The sequence below is a fragment of the Engystomops pustulosus genome, chromosome 1 (genome assembly GCF_040894005.1).
Source record: "Engystomops pustulosus chromosome 1, aEngPut4.maternal, whole genome shotgun sequence".
NCBI lineage: Eukaryota > Metazoa > Chordata > Amphibia > Anura > Leptodactylidae > Engystomops > Engystomops pustulosus.
In genome coordinates this window covers 170,721,801-170,746,214 of record NC_092411.1, presented here as the reverse complement: position 1 = coordinate 170,746,214, position 24,414 = coordinate 170,721,801, and the positions used below count along the sequence as shown (strand labels likewise).

At 40.0% G+C, this 24,414-nt stretch overlaps 1 protein-coding gene across 3 annotated transcripts in view; it reads left to right on the top strand.

Moving 5' to 3' along the window:
• Positions 1-7,926: 7,926 nt before the first annotated feature.
• Positions 7,927-24,414, top strand: part of NRTN (neurturin) — a 488,581-nt gene continuing 472,093 nt past the window's right edge. For all 3 annotated transcript variants that reach the window (XM_072113848.1, XM_072113846.1, XM_072113847.1), the window contains exon 1: positions 7,927-8,678. The gene's annotated coding sequence lies outside the window, so the exon portion shown is untranslated. The remainder of the gene's footprint in view (positions 8,679-24,414) is intronic.

The following is a 24,414-nucleotide window of genomic DNA, read 5'->3' as shown; positions in this document are numbered from 1 at the left end:
CCGGGGCTCAGTGGATGTGACCCGGGGCTCAGGGGATGTGACCCGGGGCCAGGATGGGTGATTAGGAGATGTGAGCAGTGTTCAGGGGATGCAGGATATGTCATAAACACTGTAAGGGTACGAATATACCCCATGGCCAGGACACAGCGAAGATGCGATGTGATGCAGTGGGCTGGATCAATTAATGGATTGTGTCAATAATTCATAACAAAAATATTTAGTAACACTTTCATGTTAACAAGACATGAAATGGTTACTAAATGATAATGGTGTTATAGGTTATCGGCACAATCCATTCATTCATGTGGCTGGCTGCATCACATCGCATCTCTGCTGTGTCCTGGCCATGGGATATAGTTGCACCTTAAAAGGGTTTGCCCATGAAAGAGAATTCACAAATCTCAATCCCCTAGTGATGTTTACACAAAAAAGATCATTTTAACCCCTTACTTTACAATGTTACTCAGTGTTATTGCTGCTATCACTCAGTGATGGTCAGTGTAAAATGCCTGAGTGTGGGCAGGGACTCTCTAAGCAGACACTTCATGATCCCTCTGTGCTATGAGATGCTGTGTGCTGACAATGTGCTTAGATTATCAGGGTCCAGGGCTTAGCTACACTTTTATTTAACTTCTTAACATTCACTAGTATCTGACACATGGAAAAAGAGAGACGAGACGATGATGGATATAACACACAATGACACTTTCCAGCTCTTGCTACATCTCTGCTCTCAAACTATCAGAGATGATGTTCCTGCATCCCCCTCACCGTATAATGAACTTATCTTCCTGTAGCTTGTATTTCTCCTCTCGCTGCTGCTGTTGTATACCGGCAGGAAGTCAGTGTGTATCAGTGTGAGCTCCCCGTAGAATGCAGGGGGTATGGGTCGCTGCAGAGAACAGTTTACCTCCACAGCATCAGACATGATGGCTGCCGACCCGAAAGTCAGAAGACAGAGGGTCAGAAACCAGGGGCAACTGAAATTGTGTACACCAGGACTGATAGGTTGGACTTTTATCTGTGAAATGCTGTATTTTTGTAATTAACAGAGAATGTGCTATTTTGTATATTTAAGTCTTCGTGGGAATACCCCTTTAACCCCTTCCCGACATTTGACGTAATAGTACTGCATCGCGGGAGGTGCGTTCCCGCAAAATGCAGTACTATTACGTCAAGCTTCTGGCGCCGGCTCCTCAACGGAGCCGGCGCCAGAAGCTGCGGGTGTTGGCTATATAGTATAGCTGACACTCGCCACTAACACCCGCGATCGGAGATTTTTCCGATCACGGGTGTTAACCCCTAACACGCTGCGGTCGCGCTGACCGCGGCGTGTTAGAGGCATTTAAAGTTTATTTAAGTTGAATCGGACCCCCCCGCGGCGCTTACCGGGGGGGTCCGCTGCTCCGATCGCAGCCCCGGGACTGCCGGTGCCCGGGGCTGCGCGATCCTCCTCCCGGTGCCGGGTCCCTGCCTTCTGACAGGACCCGGCTGTAAGACACTGGGCATGCGCAGCATGCTCAGTGTCTTACATTACACAGTGCAATACATCTGTATTGCACTGTGTAACCTGTAAAAAAGATGTCAGTTACTGTAAAAAAAGTAAAAATAAATAAAGGTTTTTTACAATTAAAATAAATAATAAAAGAAAGTGAAAGTCCCCCCAAACACCACATTTCCCTTTACACAAGTAATAAAGTATAAAAAAAACACTAAATCACGAAAAAAACCCACTTATTTGGTATCGCTGCGTCCGTAACAATCTGTACAATAAATCCTAATCATAATTGGACCCGCTCGGTGAACGTGGTAAAAAAAAACCCCCAAAAACTGAAACTTTTTATCAAATTGCTTTACAAAAAATGTTCTAAAAAGTGATCCGAAAAAGTTACAAGCACCAAAATGATACCAATAAAAAGAGCAACTTGTCACGCAAAAAATAAGCTTACAACCAGCTCCGTAAACCAAAAAATACTATAGTTATGCCGCTATAAAAATTGCAATGATAAAACAAATGCAATTTTTTCTATTCTAGTTTTCCTTCAATAAAATTGGACAAATATAAAATAAACTATATAAATGAGGTATCACCGTAATCGTGGTGATCCGTAGAATAAAGATAATATATTATTGTTATGCTACAGTGAACACCCCCCCAAAAAAATGCTAAAAATCCAAAACAAGAATTGATGATTTTATTTTCCTCCACATGTAAAAAGTTAATAAAATTGCTTCGATAAGCTAAAACCCACTAAAATAAAGGTTTTTTTACAGTGCATCTCGTCTTGCAAAAAATAAGCCCTTATTTGTCTAAATTGCTTAAAAAATAAATAAAGATTGTATAGCCTATTCCCAACGAGCGTTGTTATAGAACGGTGCGGCGGGTAGTGACTTGCCCACACGGTTCAGACACAGTGGCGGCTATTCCTGACAGCTATCCATCCTGCCCCATGGACCAGAAGGGTTACGTCGCCCCCACACCCCCCCAGTTTATGATCGCTGCTATTGGCTCATCAATTCAGACCAGCCAATAGCAGCGAATTTACTTATGACGTCAGTAATACCGGTCACCATTTCTGTAGACACGGTGATCGGGGCAGGGTGGCGGCTGTTCCTGACAGCCACCAATTGTGCCTTGTGGTCCAGAGGGGTTTTGTTGCCCCCCTCTGTCCATGTTTGCTGCTATTGGCTGGTCGATTTGGTCCAGCCAAAGGCAGCAATATTCGTCACAATGGGAATGGCTAGGGTGAATAAGAGCAACACTTGGCGATAATTTCCCTACTAAAACGAAGATATGGTACAAAAGTGCTGGCCGTGCACATTGTACAGATGATGCTGTACAACTCTTACGAGCTGTTCCAATGTGCATGTCCTGCCGTATCATTTCTCCGTTTTTCAAGAGGAAGATATTAGGAAACTAATATTGGGACAAGAAGGACGGGGCCCCAGTACCTCTGGTTTAGATGTTCTAGGACAGCATTTTCCCAGTGAATTCTGCTGCTTCTAAAGGTAGGACTCAATAAAGAGTCTGTTCCAAAAGAGAAGTTAGGATGGACACTATGTACTAAGAGACCTGCGACAACTCCAGAGTGACAAAAGTTTAGTTGGTCCCTTGGTATATACTACCTCCTTATACACTAGACATTCACAATTCACGCCCAACCTGTTGTGAATTAATTTCGGTAAAATGAATAATTGTAACAACTGTTATGTCCCGTTGCTCCCTATAACCCTCCATTATTTCATAAGGGGCGCCACATAACGGGCACTGAACTTTCCAGAAATAATTGCAATTTCCATCTTGGACTCCATTGCACATCGTATTTGGAAACCACCTATATGTTCAAATGCTCATTTCACCACGTGTATTACACTACACCACATATTACACCTTGCTATATTCCTCAAGGGGTGTACATTCAACAATTAGGGTCACTTTTCGGGTTTTCCTCTGTTTTGGTACCACTACGGCTCTCCAAATGTATCCTGACACATGTGAAGGATTTCTTGCAAATTTGGCCTCTAAAAGACAAACATCCCTCTTTTCCTCTACTGTGCGCCCATAAAGCATTTTATATGCACATGTGGGGTACTTCTACACTCGGGAGAAATAGTTTTACACCTTTTTTGAGGTTATTTAATATATTATCCCTTGTGGCTTACATAAATTAGGGGTAAAGTGACATTTATAGGAAAATTTTCACCTTTTTAATGATTAGTGCCTAATTGGATCATTCACCTGTAGGGGCAAATACATATATTACACATTGCAAAATTCTCTAAGGGGTGTGCGTTCAAAAATTAGGGTCACTTTTCGGATTCTTCTCTGTTTTATACCACTAGGGTTCTCCAAATGCATGTCAAACATTTCTGTCAAATTTGGCTTCTAAAAGGCAAACATCCCCCTTTCCTTTTACTGTGCGCCCATACAACATTTTATATACACATGTGGGGTACTTCTACACTCGAGAGAAATAGGTTTACACATTTTGAGGGGTTATTACATTTTTTTATCCCTTGTGGCTATATAAAATTAGGAGTAAAATGACCTTTATAAGAAAATTTTCACCTTTTTCCTATTTAAGTCCTAATTAAATCAAACACCTTTACGGACAAATGCACATATTACACCTTGCTAAATAAAGGGGTGTGCTTTCCAAAATGGTGATACTTGTTGGGGTTCCGCTCTGTTTTGGTACCGCTACGGCTCTCTAAATGCATCCTGACACAGGTAAAGGATGTCTGTCAAATTTGGCTTCTAAAAGGCCAACGCCCCTCTTTCCCTTCTGAGTTTCACTGCGTACCCATACAACATTTTATTTGCATGTGTGGGGCAATTTTATACTCGGGAGAAATGCTAGTACACATTTTTTGGGGTTGTTTCATCTTTAATGCCTTATGGGATACAAAAATTAGCCGTAAAAGTGACTTTTTTGGGAAAATGTTCATCTTTTTCCTTTTAGGGACCTAATTCAAGCAAACACCTGTGGGGGAAAATACACATATTACACCTTGCTAAATTCTCCAAAGGGTGCACTTTCCAAAATGGTGACACTTGTTGGGGTTCCCCTCTGTTTTGGTACCACTAGGGCTCTCCAAATGCATCCTGACACATGTAAAGGATGATTGTCAAATCTGGCTTCTAAAAGGCCAAAGCCCCTCTTTCCCTCCTGAGCCCTACTGTGTACCCATACAACACTTTATATGCAAAAGTGGTGCAGTTCTGTGCTTAGGAGAAATAGTTTTACACATTTATGGGGTTGTTTCATCTTTTACCCCTTGTGGCTTACAAAAATTTGGGGTAAAAGTGACTTTTTTGAGAAAATTTTCACCTTTTATCCCTTTTGGGGCCTAATTGAATCAAACACCTGTTGGGGAAAATACACAAATTACACCTTGCTAAACTCTCCAAGGGGTGTGCTTTCCAAAATGGTGTCTCATGTTGGGGCTTTCCTCTGTTTTGGTACCATTATGGCTCTCCAAATGCATCCTGACACATGAAAACTTTTTCAGCCATATTTGCCCTTCAAAAACGAAACAACGCTCTTTCCATTCCAAGTGCCCCCATGTGCCCGTACAGCAAGGTACAGTGACAAAATGGGTATTGGCATACTCAGGAGGAATTGCCCTCAACATTGTAAAATGCATTTTCCTTTTTAACCCATTGTGAAGGTGCAAATTTTAGTGTTCAATGAATCTATAGTAAGATAAAATTACATTTCTGTAATTTCACATTCATTTATCTTTCACCCTCATGAAACGCTCAAAGGGTTAACAAAATTCCCAAAGGTTGTTTTGAATATTTTGAGGGGTGTAGTTTCTAAAATAGTGTCATTTGTGGGGGTTTTCTGTCATGTGGGCCTTATAAAGTCACTTCTAACTAAATTGACCCTCCAAAAGTAGGTTTTGATGATTTTCGTGAAAATCTGAAAAATTGCACCTAAAGTTATAAGCCTCCTAACATCCTAAATAAAGGAAAGGATGTTTGAAAAATGATGCCAAGTTAAAGCAGACATATGGAAAATGTTAGTTATCAAGTTATTTTAGTGATATGACCAACTTTCCAAAAAGTAGAAAATTTTGAATTTGGAAAACATTGTTTTTTTCAAAATTTTTGCCAAATTTCCATTTATTTCATAAATAAATACTAAATATATTGATTAAATTTCTCAACCAGCATGAAGTACAATGTGTCACGAAAAAACAGTCTCAAAATCAACTGGATATGTTAAAGCGTTCCAAAGTTATAACCACTTAAATAGACACATGTCAGATTTTAAAAAATGGGCCGTGTCAGGAAGGTGAAAAGTGGCTTCAGCGTTAAGGGGTCAAAGCTATTTCCACAGGTCGCAGATTTTACATGCAGATTTTTGTGTAGAAAATATGCAGCGTAATACAGTATCAGTAAAGTTAATGGGATTTGGAAAAAGTCATGTAGATGATGCTTAAGAATTCCGCAAAGAAATTGTTCCTCAGTGTGGAAAATAAATAATGATCATGTTACTTTTCTTGCGCATACTCTCAAATTTTTGCAAGCGTTTTTCTACGGAAGAGTAAAAATCTGCAACAAATCTGCGTCACCATGCTGCGGAATGTGATGCAGATTCTTGCTTGAAATGACATCAGATCAGGTGAAACAAAACGTAAAAAATTAATGTGGAAAATCTGCATGAAATCTGCAACATGTACAGTGGGGTCTCTCTTTTATTAAGACAGGTGTATGGCCTTCCTCTGGTCCTGTAGAAATATCACATATACATGAGAATATTCCAGCGTTGGGGGCAGAAAGATGGGCAATATTGGTGTTGTTGGCATTATTGTCATTTCACAAAAGGGCATTTTACAGTACAAGGTAGAATAGGGAGCATTTTAGAGTATTATTTGTGTAGTTCTCGTGTAACCCTATTGCAGTGTTTGGGGTAACTGTATTAGGGGTAGCAGCCGGAAGACAATGTTTAGTTACCACAATAGAGGGTATAATGAGAAAATGAAGGTGGGCCTGATGGAGAAAGCAGAGAACTACAATCCAAGAACACGTTACCTGCTGTCACTAATTAAACAAGTAGGTATTTTATATAATTAGTGCTACTGTTGTGACCAAGTGCATGTGGGGCGTAGAGCATGTAGGTGGACACTACTGAGAATTTGGTAGATATACATTGGGGCCCGTGCCCCAGATCTTTTGTGTAGCTAGGAACGCCCCTGCACACAGCCATATGCAACACAAATTTAGCCCGTATTTTATAGCTTTCCATTGACTTCTCTGGGCCCCACGAAGCGGAAAATAGGCCATGCTTTATATTTTTATACGGCTCGCTTATAGTACGGTACGGTGGACAATACAGTCATGTACATGGATGGCCGTATTGCCCATTGGAATGCATTCTGGCGTAATATACGCCTTTTTTATACGGTTGTGTGCATGGGGCCTTAGGGTGATGCCACACATGGCGTTTTGAACCCGTTTTTGGTCCTTTTTTTAAGCAGTCCGTTAAAAAACACATGCGTTAAAAAACGCATCAGTTTATGACAGGTTTTACCAATTATTTTAATTAAAAATGGTAAAAAACAGATGCCTTTTTTAACGCATGCGTTTTTTAACGGACTGCTTAAAAACAGCCCAAAAACGGTTCAAAACGCCATGTGTGGCATAACCCTTAAAAAAAGAAGAGCTTCTCTCAATGATATGTTCTCCCCTATTTTAATCCAATATTTTATTTAATGCAATAAATTTATTGGCTTCAAAGGCTGGTGTCACATGCACCGCTTTGTCTGCGTTTGAAAATGCAAACAAAGCTGCACCCACCGGCATTTCCATGGAAACGCCTGCGATCGGGAATGAGCCCCCGGTGTTTTGCGTTAATTTAATGCAAAACACCGGCAGCTCATTCCCGATCGCAGGCGTTTTCATAGATACGCTGATGCGATTGGGCCGCGGCCCGCCCCGGTGGGTGCGGCTTTGTCTGCGTTTTCAAATAGATCTGCAAAACTAAGAAATGATGGCTAGACGAAGCGCAGGAGTGCGTGAAATGGTCCGTCACCGACAATAGTGCCTTGCTACACCTCCCTGTTCTATGATTCACACAAAATAAAGAAGTGCCGCATCTTTTGTCTTTTCTTCCACAAAACTAAGAAATATTTCTCTTTTTTCTATTTGCTTTTTTATTTAATTTGATTATGATATAAAAGGATTCCTGGAGTGCAATCACCCAGAATTTCTTGGTTCTGCAATCATTTCTGCATGTCAATATCAATGTTTTTTATCTAAATGCAGAATTTCATGTGCAGTACTACTCCGTGAGTATCAACACCTTGTTAGCTCACATTTTCTGTAACCTGATATCGACCAGCAGGAGGAGTCAGTGAGACAGAAAGATTAAAGCTTGAAAAAAAAAAAAAACCTGAACACTTCTATAGACAGACTTTCCCTCCCACCTCTAGCCCTTCCTTCAAAAGAAACTCAATTTCTTCAAGCAAGGTTCTGGGTGGCCGAGAGGAGAAAGAATTAAAAAAAATAATCCTTCAGCACAAGAATCCAACAATCCTAAGAAGAAGTCTTCTTAGCTCCAATCACATTCTAATAAACCAAAACTGCACCGAGGAGTGACCCAGGGCTCATCGGGAGATTATTGACTAATGTTTGGGAGATTTCGAGAGCTTGAATTTAATGCACAGGAGAGATTAGGTGAGGTGGAACGCACGTGACATGCCTCCAAAGACACCTACATTAATCCGCTAATGAAGCAGCTCAAACTTCTGAGCTCTTGGATGGGCGGACAGGAAGAGGAATCACAACAACCCTACCGATTGGATTTTACAAGGAATTACTAGAAGACTAATCAAGGATTTTTACTGTTTAACGGAATTTCTAAGGAACTTTAAAGAAATGTTTTACTTGAAATAATCTAAATTGCATAAGACCTTGTTTCAGCTGTACACAGCGTGGGACATAATGACCACTCCGAGGCTGTCATGATTTTGGGCAGTTCCTTCCAGATGTTACAGCCTTGTTAGTCGTGTCAAAGTGCCCTTTGCAAAATCTTACGTGACTGTCCCAATGGAAAACGCAACTATTTTCCAGGTCAACCCATCTTTATGGCTTTGTGTTCTCAACAGTGGCTCTGATATGATTATTGAAGACTAAAATTCATTAGCAGTCTGGATGGTCCGGGCTAAAGGTAAGGTAAATAAAATAGGGAAAAAAAGCAAATGTTCTTATTAAAACATGTGTTTTTCTTTAACTTTGCTTCTCCTAAGATTGTAACAAACAGTAAACCGTTATAATTGAGAAAGCATGTGAGTGGAATATGCACAGCCTTCACTCTTTAGAGGTTCAAAATCCCATTAAACAAATGAAAGACTTTGTTTGACATGTTTACATTTTGAATTACAAGAAAACGAATTAATGCATGCACCAGCTATAGGCTGAAAGTGGTACATTTACAAACTCTGAAACCAGAGAGGTAAATACTTTACATGGTGTCACAGTAATGATCAATGTGTCAGGGTACCATCAGCAGAAGTTTCAACTAAGGATTTTACTGAACACAGTTCTGAAATGAATGTCCATTTGGCAGATGACTTGACAATTAGAATTTTCTTGTGTAATGTAAGTCCATTTGTACATTGTGTGTTTATCCTGCTGACTGGCTCCAGGATTCTCTTATAATGGAAAACAGTGTAGCACTTTATCATAATGCAGCCTTATCCTTCATGGGTTACAGTGTCAGATGATGATCCTGATTTTTATCACAGCACTTATCACCTGGTTATACCTTATCTAGGATATAAATAGAACAATATTCTTTAAAGTAAAACCTCAATGATCTTAACTTACAGTAAAAATTTGTGAATTTATGTTGTATATTTTTAATCTGTGGCAGAAGCTGTTTTTGCAGAAAAGATGAGGTTGTTTTATATCATACATATAATATGTTTGAAAATATAGAACATTTACTTTCGAGTACAAAAACAAGTGCATATTTGAGGTTTTGTTGTCATTGAATGCTTTTTAATTTAACAAAAATTATCAAGATGTAACTGCTAATGTAATTGCCTGAAACTGCAGTAAATTAGGTTTAATTAAAACAAATTGCTTTAATGAACAAATAAGAAAGTTTTCAAGAAATACTTTGAAACCACATTGAAAAAAAGTAAAGTAAAACTAAGAGATAAATTATGATGGATGTAATTGCATCTATCATTCACAAATTGCTGATAACCAAGCTGTGCATATAACATGATTTAGGAAATTACTGTATTCTTAGAGGCACTTTTTCTGCGTTTTCCTTTTCTAGGACAGTCGATTTTCCTGTTTTTCTACTATTCTATAAATTAACCACATTAACTTTTTTTTTGTCTGTGGAATATTCTTCACTTTTGGCTTGTTGTATATAAAATCCTTGTAAAGCAAATGATCCCATTTTTAGAAGACCGAACACACCAAGAAATTGTGTATCAAGGAGGCCATGGAGTTATGAATAAATACTGATCGGAAATCAATAACCAGAGAAATGACATGATATTCAGTAGTAAATGTATACAAGATACTGGACAACATTTACTTGTCATGCTTCAACAACTTTTGATAAGGCCTAAGCAACAACATCAACCAAGGGAATTTCAGAGCTGTGTGATTCTGACAGTGTGCATCTTGAGAATTGATTACATTAGAGTAGAAAGAAGGCTAATACATATTGCATCTATTCTTATCTGCAGCATGGCAGACGCACGCAACGGAAAAATAACACACTCTCTCAAAATTTCTGTTATAATCTGCTGTCCTAACTCATTACATACTGGAGGATGCCAATATTCTATGCTGATTTGGATATCAGTATTCTGAATTATATAATGCAAAGGCATTACATCTTAGGAATCTCATTATCATTACAGGGTGTTAAATAAAAGTAACCCTTTTCAAATGTATGGCAATTTCAATTGACTTACTTGCTTTGTGTACTTGAATGAATGTCTGGCCCAAACACTCAGCATGTCTGTTCAGTTCGGACTGGACATTCCAGCAAGCACCCATTGCGAGTCTGGTACGACTAATTCACTTTATGTGTTGGGTCTGAGAGCTCACCTTACAGGCCTCCTTGCAGGCAAGTGAAGACTTAAAGGGCATCTCCTACCAGGATGAAGGATTGTATGCAAAAGAGCCTGAGGGGCTCCAGGTTTCATAGTTGTTAATGAAGCCTGGAGCCCCACAGGCTAATATGCATACAGTCTTTTATCCTGGTGATAGATGTTCTTTAAAGCCTTTGATGCTCCACTTGGTGATTTGGGGAAATATGGAAATACTTTTTCCAGGATGGGATAAGGAAAAGATTGCCTCTTTTTAAGGTACCTTGAAAGGCAGCCCCCCTTAACTTCAAGCTTGACTTTCAAGAAGCCTATTGACATAATGAGGGATTAAAGCCAAATTACTATATTTATTCCAGAATGAACAGATTCCCAACTGAAGACAGCGCTGTTTTAATGTTTTAAGGCGCTGTCCCACGTTGCATTTTGGCTTCGTTTGCAAACACAGATTAGTTGAATGCAAAACACCAGTATCAGGTTCCCGATCGCAGGCGTTTCCAGGCGGTGGGTGCGGTTTGGTTTGCGTTTGCAAACGCAGCCAAAACGCAACTTGGGACAATGCCCTTAAAGCATGTCTTAAAATGTGTTTTAATCTTATCAGTACAGTGTAGGGAACTGGTTTAGCTGAGTGAGAGGACCTTTTTCCCCATTGTATGTGTTTTAACCAAAATAAAAGTTTTTTTGTTTTTTGTTTTTTTTTTCTAATTGGTGATAATACGAATTGCTATTTTGTAATAATAATGATTAAGAATGATAAATGCATGTTCCTACTTACAAAACCTGTGCAAAGGGCAAAACACAAGTGCATTTTATGAAAGCAGCCATAGCAATAATTGACATGCCAATGATTTTAAACCTGCTGCACAAAATGGTTTATGCTGCAGGTTTTTATACAGTTTGTGGATAGGGTTTGTTTGAATCTTATTTACTATGCTGATACCGCAAATAAATGCTAATATTTGCTTTTACAAAATCAACCCGTAACACAGTGTTAACACATGCATCGACATTGAAATGAAACACATGCGTTAAACGCCATGTGTGACTGCACCCTGTTAAATATAAGAAAATGTAACAAACTCTGCAGGAGGTTACATTTCCATTATCCCACTAGATAACAGTAACCTGCATAACACATCTAGTTTACGGTGTCGCTTGCATGACGCAGCTAGTTCACGGTGTCGCTTGCATGACGCAGCTAGTTCACGGTGTCGCTTGCATGACGCAGCTAGTTCACGGTGTCGCTTGAATGACGCAGCTAGTTCACGGTGTCGCTGGCATGACGCAGCTTGATCACGGTGTCGCTGGCATGACGCAGCTTGATCACGGTGTCGCTGGCATGGCGCAGCTAGATCACGGTGTCGCTGGCATAATTGTCTCAGTATATCATCTGCCCTAGGAAAAGGGTGTTGATTTTGTTTGTGCTGTCCATTTTTTACACCCTCCATGAGGTTTATGTTTGTTTTTTGTATGTTGTTACATAAAAATTATTTGAAAAAAAAAAAAAAAAAAAAGTATAGCATTTAGTGCAACTGTGCCATCTACTCAAGAAAATGGTTGTGAAATGTGCATCTTGGGGTCATTATGGACTGGTGATTTTGTGTCCAAAATTGTTATACATTATTTCTGTCTGGGTCTTTAACAAAAACCTTTATACTTACCTTTGTTTGGAGCTCTTGGTGCCTGCACAGTCATTCAGTAACACCTATGCAATGTAGTTGTTATATGCTGGCTTCAAACTACCCTGGTAAGGGCAAACCTGCTACCAGGAGCATGCTAACGGACCCTGCAAGGTGAGAGGGAAACTTACTTTGTCTAGCAGCTGCTGGATGGTGGAGGAAATCGGAGGTTACAGGAAAGTGGAGATAAACCAGTGTTCGCACAAGTACATAGAAACTTGTCAAGCAAAACCAAACACTAGTTTGAGTCGGTAAAAGCAGGGTCACACCGGGAGAGACAAGACGGAGAGGAACAAACAGTTAATGGCAAATTCAGACAAAACTGGGTCAAATCCAAGATGGTGGCTATGCACAGAGAATAGCAAGAGAATGGTAGAATAAAAGTAGCTGACGTTGGGTGCACAAAATAGCAAAGACAGAGTAGGACTGTAATAACCAGAAACCTTTGAAGGAACTGTGCAGAATATAAAGGAAATAATGGACTCTGCTTCCAGCAACTGACTGGTTCAGCTGACCATCACTCAAGCAAAAGCTGCACACAAAAATCTTGACAGAGAGCTGTCAATCACAGGTTAGTTTCAGACTAAGTGGGCCCTGGACAAAATTATCAGTGGTGCCCTAAAATCTCCAGAAATGCAATCATTTTAGAAGGTGATTTACAAAGAACTGCAGTAATTATATCTAGTACTTTCATTATATCTAGTCCACCACGCATATACAGCAAAATTTGCTACAACTTTTAAATCTTGTCACAGATTTTTCTGCTGCCCATTTTGCACAATGTAACAGCTCTCACTTCTGCTGTGGTTATAAGCTCGCCTGGGTTGAATATCTGTCCTAGTAGCAGTGGCACAGAGTTAAGTCCATCGCAGGCACATGCCTTTCTTCTCCTCCAGAATTTAGCCTGTGTGGGACTGAAAAATGTGCCACAAATAAAGGCAAATTACATGATCACTTGTGGAAGAGGAAGTCACATGATACCTCTGTAGCTACCATATATGTAAATACATTGCATGTATGTACATGTCCTTAAATATGCATGTAGACATAATACAAATTTATACAAGTGTATCAGCATACAGTACACACATACAGCACACATGTCAACAAATTGTATACATGTGTGAGAGATATCATATTTCTCACCAGATGCCATCTTGTATAATGTCATCCATTTCATGATTCAGCCACCATCTTGTGTATTCTGTTCTTACTTCAGTGTTTGCGCTATTTTTTTTTACAGAGACTTTACAATACAATTAGCCTTGCAGTGCTGGGGAACTGGGTTCAAGTCCAAGGGTCAACATCTGCAAAGAATTTATATATATTTTCTCCGTGTTTGCGTGGGTTTCCTCCGGGTTCTCCGTTTTATCTGGTTTCTTCCCACACTCCAAAACAAACTGGTAGGTTGTTTAGATTGTGAGCCCCATTGGGGACAGGGTCAGATTTGGCAAGCTCTGTGCAGCGCTGTGTAATCTGTGTGTGCTATATAAATGAAGGAATTATTAATATTCTATTAGACAAACGATACATAAAGGTCATCAATGTTGTTTTGGGAAAAGTAGTCTAATGGGAGTTGCTCAAAGTATATTCAAGCTAGCCTATGGTATTTCAGTATTTTATCACCTTTTCACACCCTCTGCAAATCATTTTATGTTTTCTATATACACGGCTGTGCGCCTGGCATGAGGTGTGATTTTAAATACAGCTTATGACCCGGTGTCTGTGTATTTTTTACTATTTATCCTAGCGCTGAGAACAAATACCTATTAATTTGGCAATCCCCTTATAACGTAGGGAGGGTTGTTGGAGCTGAATGCAGTCTGCTTATTTAGTTGCTGCAGAGAGAAAACTAGATGCTCCGATCCTCAGGGGATTCCTCCTCTGTCTCCTGCAGAGAGAATCTAGTGGCTCTTGGTGATGGGGGCCCTGAATAATTGCCCACTTTGCCCAACCCTCTTGTAGGCCCTGATTGCAGATAGCCGAGGGTGTGGTTTTCATGCAAGAAGCCTGAAACCTGATCCCATTCAAAGTAATTCAGTGACTTCTTATAATACATTTGCCAAATAAATAAAAAAAAAACTTTAAATTTTGGATATTAATCTATGGATTTAGTGTAACCCTGAGAAGCATAAATTAATTGGATGAAAATTTCTGTAATCCTGCTGACCACCCAGAATGTGCAGTTGATCAGATTACACTACAGTGAGTCCAAGTTTATTCAAAGCAAGTTTACACAAAAGAATGTTAAGATTACTTTGTGACTGTCTCTTACTTGAGAGTTTGGCAGTATTCCAGGTGGCAACATTTTACAATATACAGTTGATGTACTAAAATAGTATCTTTACTTACAAATGAAGAATATGATACATTTACAGTTAGGCTTGCTATGCATGGGTTAGAAACACTGAAGCCGCAGATTTCACAAAGGTGAACCTTACTTATAAGTAAGAACTGGTAAATAACCATAAGATTTTGAATGGTTTACCTCTATATAACCATATAATATGTCTTTCAGTATTCTTTTTCTCAGTCAGAGCCATGCTATGAGGATTTCTTCCCTTTTATGTTACATCTCACAGTAAACTATTTTACACACAAAAATTAAAGAGGACCTGTCACCAGATTTTGACCCCCTGACTAACAATGTCTGCTGATAAAGGGTTGCAAGCCCTCCCCATATCACCTAAAATTAGCTGCCAGTGAGGCACTGTACCTTAAAGACAGATGTTTTTGATATGCAAATTAGCTTTTCTGACTCTTGTCTCCTGGCTCTAACTCTCTCAGGCTGGCAGTAAACCACGCCCCATTGTGCTGACTGGCAGCTCTGTGTCTCTTCAAATCAATGCTCCGCCTCCTTGTACTTAGGGACCATCTGCTAATATTCAACTACAGGTATATAAAGCTCTACGTACAGATGGGAAATATTGGGGGTCATTTACTAAGGGCCCGATTCGCGTTTTCCCGTCGTGTTACCCGAATATTTCCGATTTGCGACGATTTTCCCTGCATTACCCCAGGTTTTTGGCGCATGCGATCGGAAAAAAGCTGCATTTAAAAAAATAAATGTGTCGCGAAAATTGCACTTACCTTTACCAGGTATAGGCCGGTGAATTTCAGGGCATTCCAGCGGGCCTCGGCGGACTTCGGCGCAGCAGCGACATCTGGTGGACGGCGGAGGAACTGCCTTAGTGAATCCTGGCCGAACCCGAATCCACCGCAGAGAAAGCGCCGCTGGATCACGAATGGGCCGGGTAAGTAAATCTGCCCCATTGTGTCAATTTTTTTACATGGTGACTTGTGTTACATTCATAACATTTGACCAGTGACATCATCACAGCTCTAAGCCTTCTAAGAATAGCAAACTGTACACCATGTATGTGATTACATGAAATCATAACAGCCTTCATGGAAGATGGTGAGGAGTAGAATTCCATGCATGCTGCTGTGACTTCATGTGGTCAGGTAAATGCATGGGGTACAGTTTGCTATTGTTAAGATGCTAAAGGACCTGAGATGATGTCACTCAGGTCACATGACATGAACTGTGACCAGTAAGGAGGTATAAGGTATGGGGAGGATAAGATGGGAGGGGCCAGCCAAGCAGGACATGTTCCCCTCGGATGCCAGGTAATAGAAGATAAAAGGTGATTTATGTGGATGTAAGCGAAACAATTTTAGCTAAAACAAGGGTGTCAGTTAGTTAATAGAGCTCTATAGGAACATGTCACTGGCTGTGCAAATGTGGTGATCGGTTCCCTTTAAGTTACAGAAATTATGAAATGATTGCCAATCCTCCCCACACCATGAAAGGGAATCAGCCATGAGTAACAAAAATACAACACTACAGACGGTGTTAGGTGGCCCTGTGTAGCTTTGTAACCATGTGTTTTTTGTTGCTGTCATTGTCAACAAGACGGTGAAAAATGCATTTATATTTCACGATTGTAGCGGGATCTTTTAACCACTTAACACAGACTCTTGTTTCCATCTTAATGACCAGACTCGATTTTTCGAATCTGACATGTCATATTAATTGGTTATAGCTCTGGAATCCTTTAACATATCCAGGTGATTTTGAGACTGTTTTCTCGTGACAAATTGTACTTCATGATGGTTTTAAAATTTGATAAATGAAAGTTCTGCGTTTCATTCTGAAAAAATGATAATTTGGCAAAATATCAGAAAAAAAATCTTCATTTTCAAGTTTAAAATGTTCTGCTTTCCAGGCAGATAGTTAAACTACCCAAAAGGCTAGATAACTAACATTTCCGGAATGTCTGACTTATGTTGGAATTATATTTTTTGCATCCTTTTTGAGGCTTAGAACTTGGTGCGATTTTTCTAATTTTCATGAAAATCGCCTAAACTAACATTTTAAGGGACAACTCAGCTTTCAAGTAACTTTGAAAGGCCTAAATAATTGTAAAACCTCATAAATTACCCCTCAACGTATGTAAAACAACTTCTATTAAGTCTATTAACCCTTTAAGAGTTTCACATTGGTTAAAACAACATGGAAGTGTGATTTAGAAATGTTTAAATTTTTTGACACTTTCATAATGGAAAAAAAGATGAAATGCTCTGCAAAGTTTTATGTCCAATTTCTCCCGAGTGTACTGATACTCCATATGTGGTGGTTAACTGCTGTACGGGCGCAGAGAGAAAGAAGCGCCATTCAGCGCAGATTTACTGTCACATTTTACTAGCTATAAAATGTAAATTTTTTTGGTAATGTGAACATTTGAGGGATTATTATTTGCGGGATGAGATACATGTATAGATAATTAATTTTGGGGGTCTATAGCTTATTCATGAGATTTTATTAACTATTTCAAGGGGGACACAAACAAAATCATCAATTTGCGCAGCCCATCGTAACTAATGTGCTGATGATATCTGGGCAGGAGTCTCAAGGAGGCTACTGGGGCGTGGAGTAGCCGCGTTGTGAAGCCTCAGCTCCGACTACTCCACGCCCCAGTAGCCTCTTTGGTAAATTAGCATATGACTACAATTAAAAAAGATAAAGGGGACTAAAGGATTAGCCCTTAGAAGGGGTATCTTTACATACATTAGAGGCACCTACCATCGGATCTACCTTAATAGGTAGATCCATGGAGGTAGGTTTACTTTAAAAATGTTTCAAAGTGGTATGCAACATCTTTTGAGCATGTCCTAGGGTCAACATCTGCAAAGAGTTTGTCGGTTCTCTTCGTGTTTGCGTGGGTTTCCTCCGGTATCCTCCCACACTCCAAAACGTACTAGTAATTTGATTAGATTGTAAGCCCCATCGGGTACAAGGACCAATATGGCATGCTCTTTGCAGCACTGCATAATCTGTGTGCGCTATATAAACATAGGAATTATTATTATGATCGCCCTTCTTCTCCAATCTGTGTTTATAAATCCATCAGCATCAGCGCAGGATGGTCTACTAAGCACCAATAAACTAGCCATTTCTGAATATGAAAATTCTGGAATAACTATTTTGCTGCCTGGTGATACTGATCATCTCCTAAAGATTGTCAAATCCACTATGAATATGGAGAGAATGGAATTTAACAGATAAGAAAACCCTTATTCAAATATCAGATAAAAGAAAGTACTCCTTTTAGAAAGACCATATCCTAAGACAATTCTTCCATGACTAATGTTTTTATTGCAAAAGTCTCCTTCTAATCATGTCTTATTTCTTTTGAGGAGACTGGGTAACTTAAGAATACCATGAACAAGAAGGCGGATAGTTTTTCCAAAAGACCGGGAAATTCTACATTGCCCCTTTCAAAAGTGGCAAGTTCTCTTATAAAGTGGCCAAATCATTAAGAATTTCTGCCATTATTCTGTACATCCAATTATATCCCCAATCTCCAACACATAAACATTCCTATAAGATGCCTTTTAGATACAATGGGGGCACATTTACTTACCCGTCTCATTGCGATCCTCGCTGTGCATTGTCCGACGAAGATTCGGATCTGCCACGATTCGCTAAGATTGTGCTTCCAATTTCCAGCATGTGTCGCTTCCCCGCTCAGGTCTGTTGGAGTTCACCTTCTTCTTCCTGGTGCATGTAAGTGTTGATCTTGTGACACAATTTGCTTTTTAAATTCTGCGGTTTGTCTGAATTAGTCGTGTTGGCCGACGTCAACGCCCCCTGATTTGTGTTGCATGCAAGCCGGCGCCGATGCGCCACAGTATAATCGTGTGTGCCAAAAACCTGGGGCAATTCAGCGCAAAACGGAGAAAAAAATGCAAAACCCACCAAATATGCCGTGTTCGGACCCTTAGTAAATGTGCCCCACTATTGTAAACAGCCAGCTCTGATGTATTTGTGTATTGTCCAATTTGGTAAGGCATGCTTCATGGCCAAAGAACTGGTTGGGAGATCAGGGTTCCACAAAAAATTGTTTGCAATGTTAGATGATTTACTTGGAGATATGGATGGAAGGCCCCCCCCCCATCCTATTTACAAGACAGTTTATACCTCTTTCAATCTTTCTACAGACCCAATCCTCTTTAGAAAAAGGTTGAGGAAAGGACTCCAATTTAATATAACACTTAGAAGAAACCCTACATTTCTCTTTAATCAGATACCCAAACGCTTCAATAAAGTCAACCATCAATGATGCCAAGTTTTCAGTCAGAGGGAGTTTATCCCATTTCTTCTCAGCCATTTCATTGGCAGACGCTTCATCAGACCATTTTCCATCCCTGTCTACAATGTTAGCAATGAGTTAGTATGTTAGGCACATACAAATATATATGTCCATAAACACAATGAACAGTATAAAATGGTAAAATAAGAATGTTGGTGCTTGTCAGTGTTAAATAGACAATTAATATTACCAAACCCCATGTGAGTTAATCACTCATTCCGTTCTCAACTAAGTCCACCCGTTTGCTCTAAAATTAGAAAAAGAACGGAAGAGAAGGAACAAAAATTTGTTGAGATATAATTACATGTATAATGTACAGTGACTTGCACCTTGACATTTTTCAAGTTTCATTGCCTTCTAACCTAGAATTTAACAGAATTTAAGGGTTTGCATCATTTCATGTAAAAAAAGATGAGAAGGGTGGCATAGTATAGTCGAGGATGTATGGAGGAGAACTCCCACTAAACTATCCTGTTCTATCCTCACCCTGTCTTCCCACACCACATTAATTGCTCAACTCCTGCTGCTTACTACTTGATGCCTTTAAAAACAGCCTATTGTTCTTCCTAACTGCTAGGAAGAGTTTTTGATCCAACAAAAAACAAAAAGGTAATAATACCAAAACCTGTGTAAGTAGTCAGAAAATATTTAAATCCAAAATGTTTATTAGTAAAGCAAAAGTACTGGTTAAAAAACTTGGCCCCAGCGCAGGAGGACACAAGGCAAAAAGTTGAATTCCAGACAAATAGATCAGGCAGATAAACAGCATAAGTGCATAATAAGGCTACAATGGCCGTAAACATATATGCACAATGTGGAATGGGAAGCATAAAGAGGTAGCAACATAATTATGGACAAAGGACAATGGTATGGTAATCATTTATATAAGGGCAGCTTACCCATGTTTAAACCTGATCGCTGCCTGGTGCCTTTAGTATCAACGGTGATGCCTTGATGCCTTTAGTATCAACGGTGGTGAATGCCACAGAAATAAGGGCCCAAAGGAGGAAACATTTGGAGTTACTCCTGCTTTGTCACCAGAAGTGACATGGGGTTGGAGATTGTGAAGCAGCTAGACCCCTTCGTTTATCTTTCCATGGTTATACCTACTGAAGCTACTCACTATCTTGGCTGCTCAGACTGGGGGGTAATGGGTGATGAGCAGCTTCCCTTAAGATCAGCAATGGCTGTGGAGACAGATTCAGTGCAATTTGCAGACTCTCTGCTCCCCCTCCCTAATGCTCTGCTTCTGCCCTTGCTGCAGCTATGCTTGGACCTACTCTTAATGTCTTTACTGCTGTTCTGCAGTAAAGCCCTAATCTCCCTCATTATGGCACATTTATATCATACATCATGACCTCAGAAAAGTGTCAGAGCGCATGGGTGCAATAGAGGGCACCGTTGGGAAGCTTGAAGACAAGGTTGCCCTGGTGAAACAAGATATAACTTATGTTACATGCTGATGTAGCTACCCTGAGGAACAAAGCAGAAACTATGAAGAACAAATTGAGGAAAACAATCTCTGTCTTGCCAGTTTTCCCGAAGGAGCAGAACCAGGGCAGATATGTTCAATATTCAAGCAGAAAGTTCTATAAGATCTAGCTGCCTGAAATGTTTGGTAAAGACACCATCACTCCACTGTTCACCATTGAACATAGAAAATCGGGTCCCTACCAGGCAACCTGCTTAGGCCTGTGCTACTTCAGATCCTGCATTAAAGATATTGTGACATTATTCTGTGCAAAGCAAGAAATAAAGAATGTCTTGTTATATTGTTGATAGTAAATTCTCCATTTTCCTGCACTTTTCCGCCAAAGGGTAACAGAGAAGAGCTCAGTTTTTGAGTGTTGAATGTCAACTTTACCCTCTTTGTCTATAGCACTCTTTGTTTTACCCAGTGAGACTAAAGTGATTGCCCTGCATACCACTCATTTCTTTGAAACATTAAAGGTCTGTGATTTTTGTGGCTGAACGCCAATGAAGAATACCTTTGTGGTAGTGGAGGATAATAGCTTACTTTGGAAGGGACTATATTTAGCTTGTGTTGCTTATTATCAGTTTGGTATCCTGGTTTATTTCAGTGGCATGCTCTTTCAAGTGTGACAGAAAATAACTGTTTCAACAGTGGGGCTGGATATTTAACTAGCCTCTGGTTCAGGATGGTGGTTACAATGTATGTTTGTTTGCTTCTATATGGATTCACATAGGTCAGTGATGGCGAACCTTTTAGAGACCGAGTGCCCAAACTACAACCAAAACCCACTTATTTAAATGCAAAGAGCCAACATGGCAATTTAAGCAGTAACATGTTGCAACCTGTTTTGTCACGGTTTTTAATTGTATTGGCATCCTGAGGACACCAATACAGTTGAAAGAGAGACGAGAAATTCAAATTATCATTGTAGCTTCCTTCCAGGGTCCCCTGAACAGGATTGTGGGGCCCAGAGCAGGAGCTCCAATAATAACGCAGCCTTGTCTGTACTTCCATGCTCCTCCTGTAGACCCAGACAGCTAAGGATGTGTAGCTTTAAAATGGCACTAATCACAGTACATCCTGGGCTGCCTGGGACTGAAGGAGGAGGTTTTGAGTCCTGTCTGCAAACTCTATGCTGTGGCCTGGGTGCCCACAGAGAGTGCTCAGAGTGCCACCTCTGGCACCCATGGCATAGGTTTGCCACCACTGACATAGGGTATTTATGGGCAGCAGATTTTTCTTTGCTTGTCTGGGGGTTAGCTGCTTGTGTGTCTGGAAGGCAAGAGTTTAAGTTTATCTATGTAACTAACTGAGAAGTCACCATGGCATCATCATGGTATATTGTAACATGGATTGTGCCAGGTCTTGGAGACTCCGCTAAATGGTATTCAGTATTTAATGCTATACAACAATAACAACCAGGTGTAATCTGTTTAGTTGAAACTCGTTAGTTTGAGCTTAACATTTGACCTATTCAACAAACATACCATGCATGTCAGTGTCCTGATTAATCAACGTATTCACTTTGAATGTCTCCGATCTTATGCAGATGCGGAGTATAGATATGTGGGTCTTCACTGCCAGGGATATAATATTGAGATTTTCTTAGTAACCATGTACATACCTTCAGCATACTTAAGTGCATATTAAACTCTGCTGTAGCTGTCCTTAGTGTTCTCATCCTAATTATATTCAGTGATCCTGGTTTTGATCGGTTCTCAGGGGGCTGGTAGACCTTGAAAATCAACACCTAATACTTTAGCACCCTTCCTACAGGAAGTAAACCTATATTGCATCTGGAGATCAGTAAAGTGCTGTTACAATAATATTCTTGCTTCTCCAGCTCTCATTACTCACTCTCCCGAATTGATCTAGTGGTTGGCCATTGACTTATTGTTGAGATATCTTACAAAATTGAAATATCCCTCTAAATCTCTGCGTCTGCAGCCCAAGGATGCTTTGTCTGTGGAACTTCAATCCCTTCTGGCTACAGTTTTTGCGGCGTGCAGACGTTTTCTGAGGCAAAATAAAATAATTTTAAGAAGTTAATAAGGGCACTGCCTCTTCTCCATGGGTATGGGATGCACTGGAGGGTTGGCTTTTTTTTCAGGGTCAGCTTATTGGAGCCATACATGAATACTGCCCATAAATACTGACAGGAATATCTTATGTGTAGTACAGTAGTTTTACTCAAACACATATAACAAAGTGTCATCCCATTGTGGTCAGAGATTTTGTAGCTCACATCTCTTTGCGTTCCTTAAATGCGGGGCAATAAGCTTAATTAGATAAACCTGGGACGCTCGGGCAGGGGTAAATCTAGTGTTTCTCTGCCTGAGGTAAAATGGAGAAGGATCGCCCTACCCTCATGTGATCCAATAGCTGTATATTGGGGGGAGATTTATTATCCTGTCTGCATCTTAATTTATTTTTTTCATATAGCAGTTTTTGGCATGTGACCAATAAGTCAGGATTATTTTTCGCAAGTAAGAACAGACGTTTCCGCTTGGTGAAGTTTGGGACTGAAATATGGATGGGCTTAACAGTTCTCAATATAGACCATCCTGAAATGGTCTAAAGGAGGGCAGTGGTCTAACTGCAGCTGGAAAGGATAGATTTCTTGTTCCTTTTTTTTCAGCCTTTAAGCAAAATTTAATATCTGTGAGGGCAGATCATTTTCGGAAAACATTACTACCTGATCATGGGAAAAAATGGTAGAGGATGCATTAACAATAGTAAATCCCCTCTCCCCCCCCTTATGTTAAGGCCTCTAAAAGCATTCACATTTAATTGATTTGCCATATGTAAACATTTCTTCAATTGGATGTCATTAAAAAATTTTTTTCCTGTGTGAAGATTATTTCTCATAAATGTTGCCATGTTGTCCCGAAACGAGACGGCTTCCTCTGATATGACCACCTCACATTTTGGCAGCGGTGGCCAGATATGCGCTATTGAGCCCTGCCTGACCACAGGCGTTCATTATAACAGGACGGCTGTGGGCCCTTGAGTAACTCCTCTGACATTTAATATTTAGAAACTTTTTGTTTCATTGTGCAATCCCTCCAGCAGAGGTGGCCGTAACCAAGGACATAGTCTTGTTTCTAAGAGACCATATGACTACATTTATGATAAATTTTCTCCACAAAGGAACATTTTTTTTAATAACATCTAATTGAAGAATTTTTTTATATGGCAGATTAATGAAACTGAATGTGAATGCCCTTTTAATTTTACCCCTTCCCAAAAGCCAGAGCTTTTCCATTTACAGAGCTATGTGAGACTTGTGTCATTATTAATATTCCATGCAATGTACTGGGAAGCTGAAAAAAAGACATGTAGCCATAGAGAACAGCACAAAATGCATGAAAAAGTCAAACACGGGTCTTACCCCTAGTGCGCTAAATCAAACACATGTCACTCCCCTGATACAGAAGATAACCCTACTTCCTGGCAAGATCACATGACTGGAGCAAGGCAGGCTGGAAGAATGACCATACCAGCCAAGGCAGGTGCCTACAGCCACAATGTTAACTCTTTGCACTGCAAAAGAAACACAGCTAATAGTGACAGCATAGCGAACACACAGTGGGTGAGGATGCAAAATTGGAAATGGTTTATAAAGACAGGGAGGTATTAGAGAGATGCACATAAAATACTACATATACCACATAAAAAACATTAAACTATATGGATGTTAATTAAGGTATACCTGCGGTAGTATAATATTAACAGCAGTAACAACAGTTACTCCCAACTTTTCTGGCCGAAAAAGTGACAAAATGACAGTACACACAGCAGGGGGCAATTTCCCCCTAAGCCACACCCCTAAGCACACCTTCGCCATGCCCCAAATCTGCTGAAAAGCACTACAGTTCAGTCGACAAACAAGGATTCCTTGCACAGAAATGACTCGCTTTAATCCCTTGCCGCATTATGACATTCCCCATGCAGCGGCAGAAGATGTATGAAGAGGGCTCTTAAGCTGTGCCCACTGAGTACAAACTTTGTGTTTGATGCA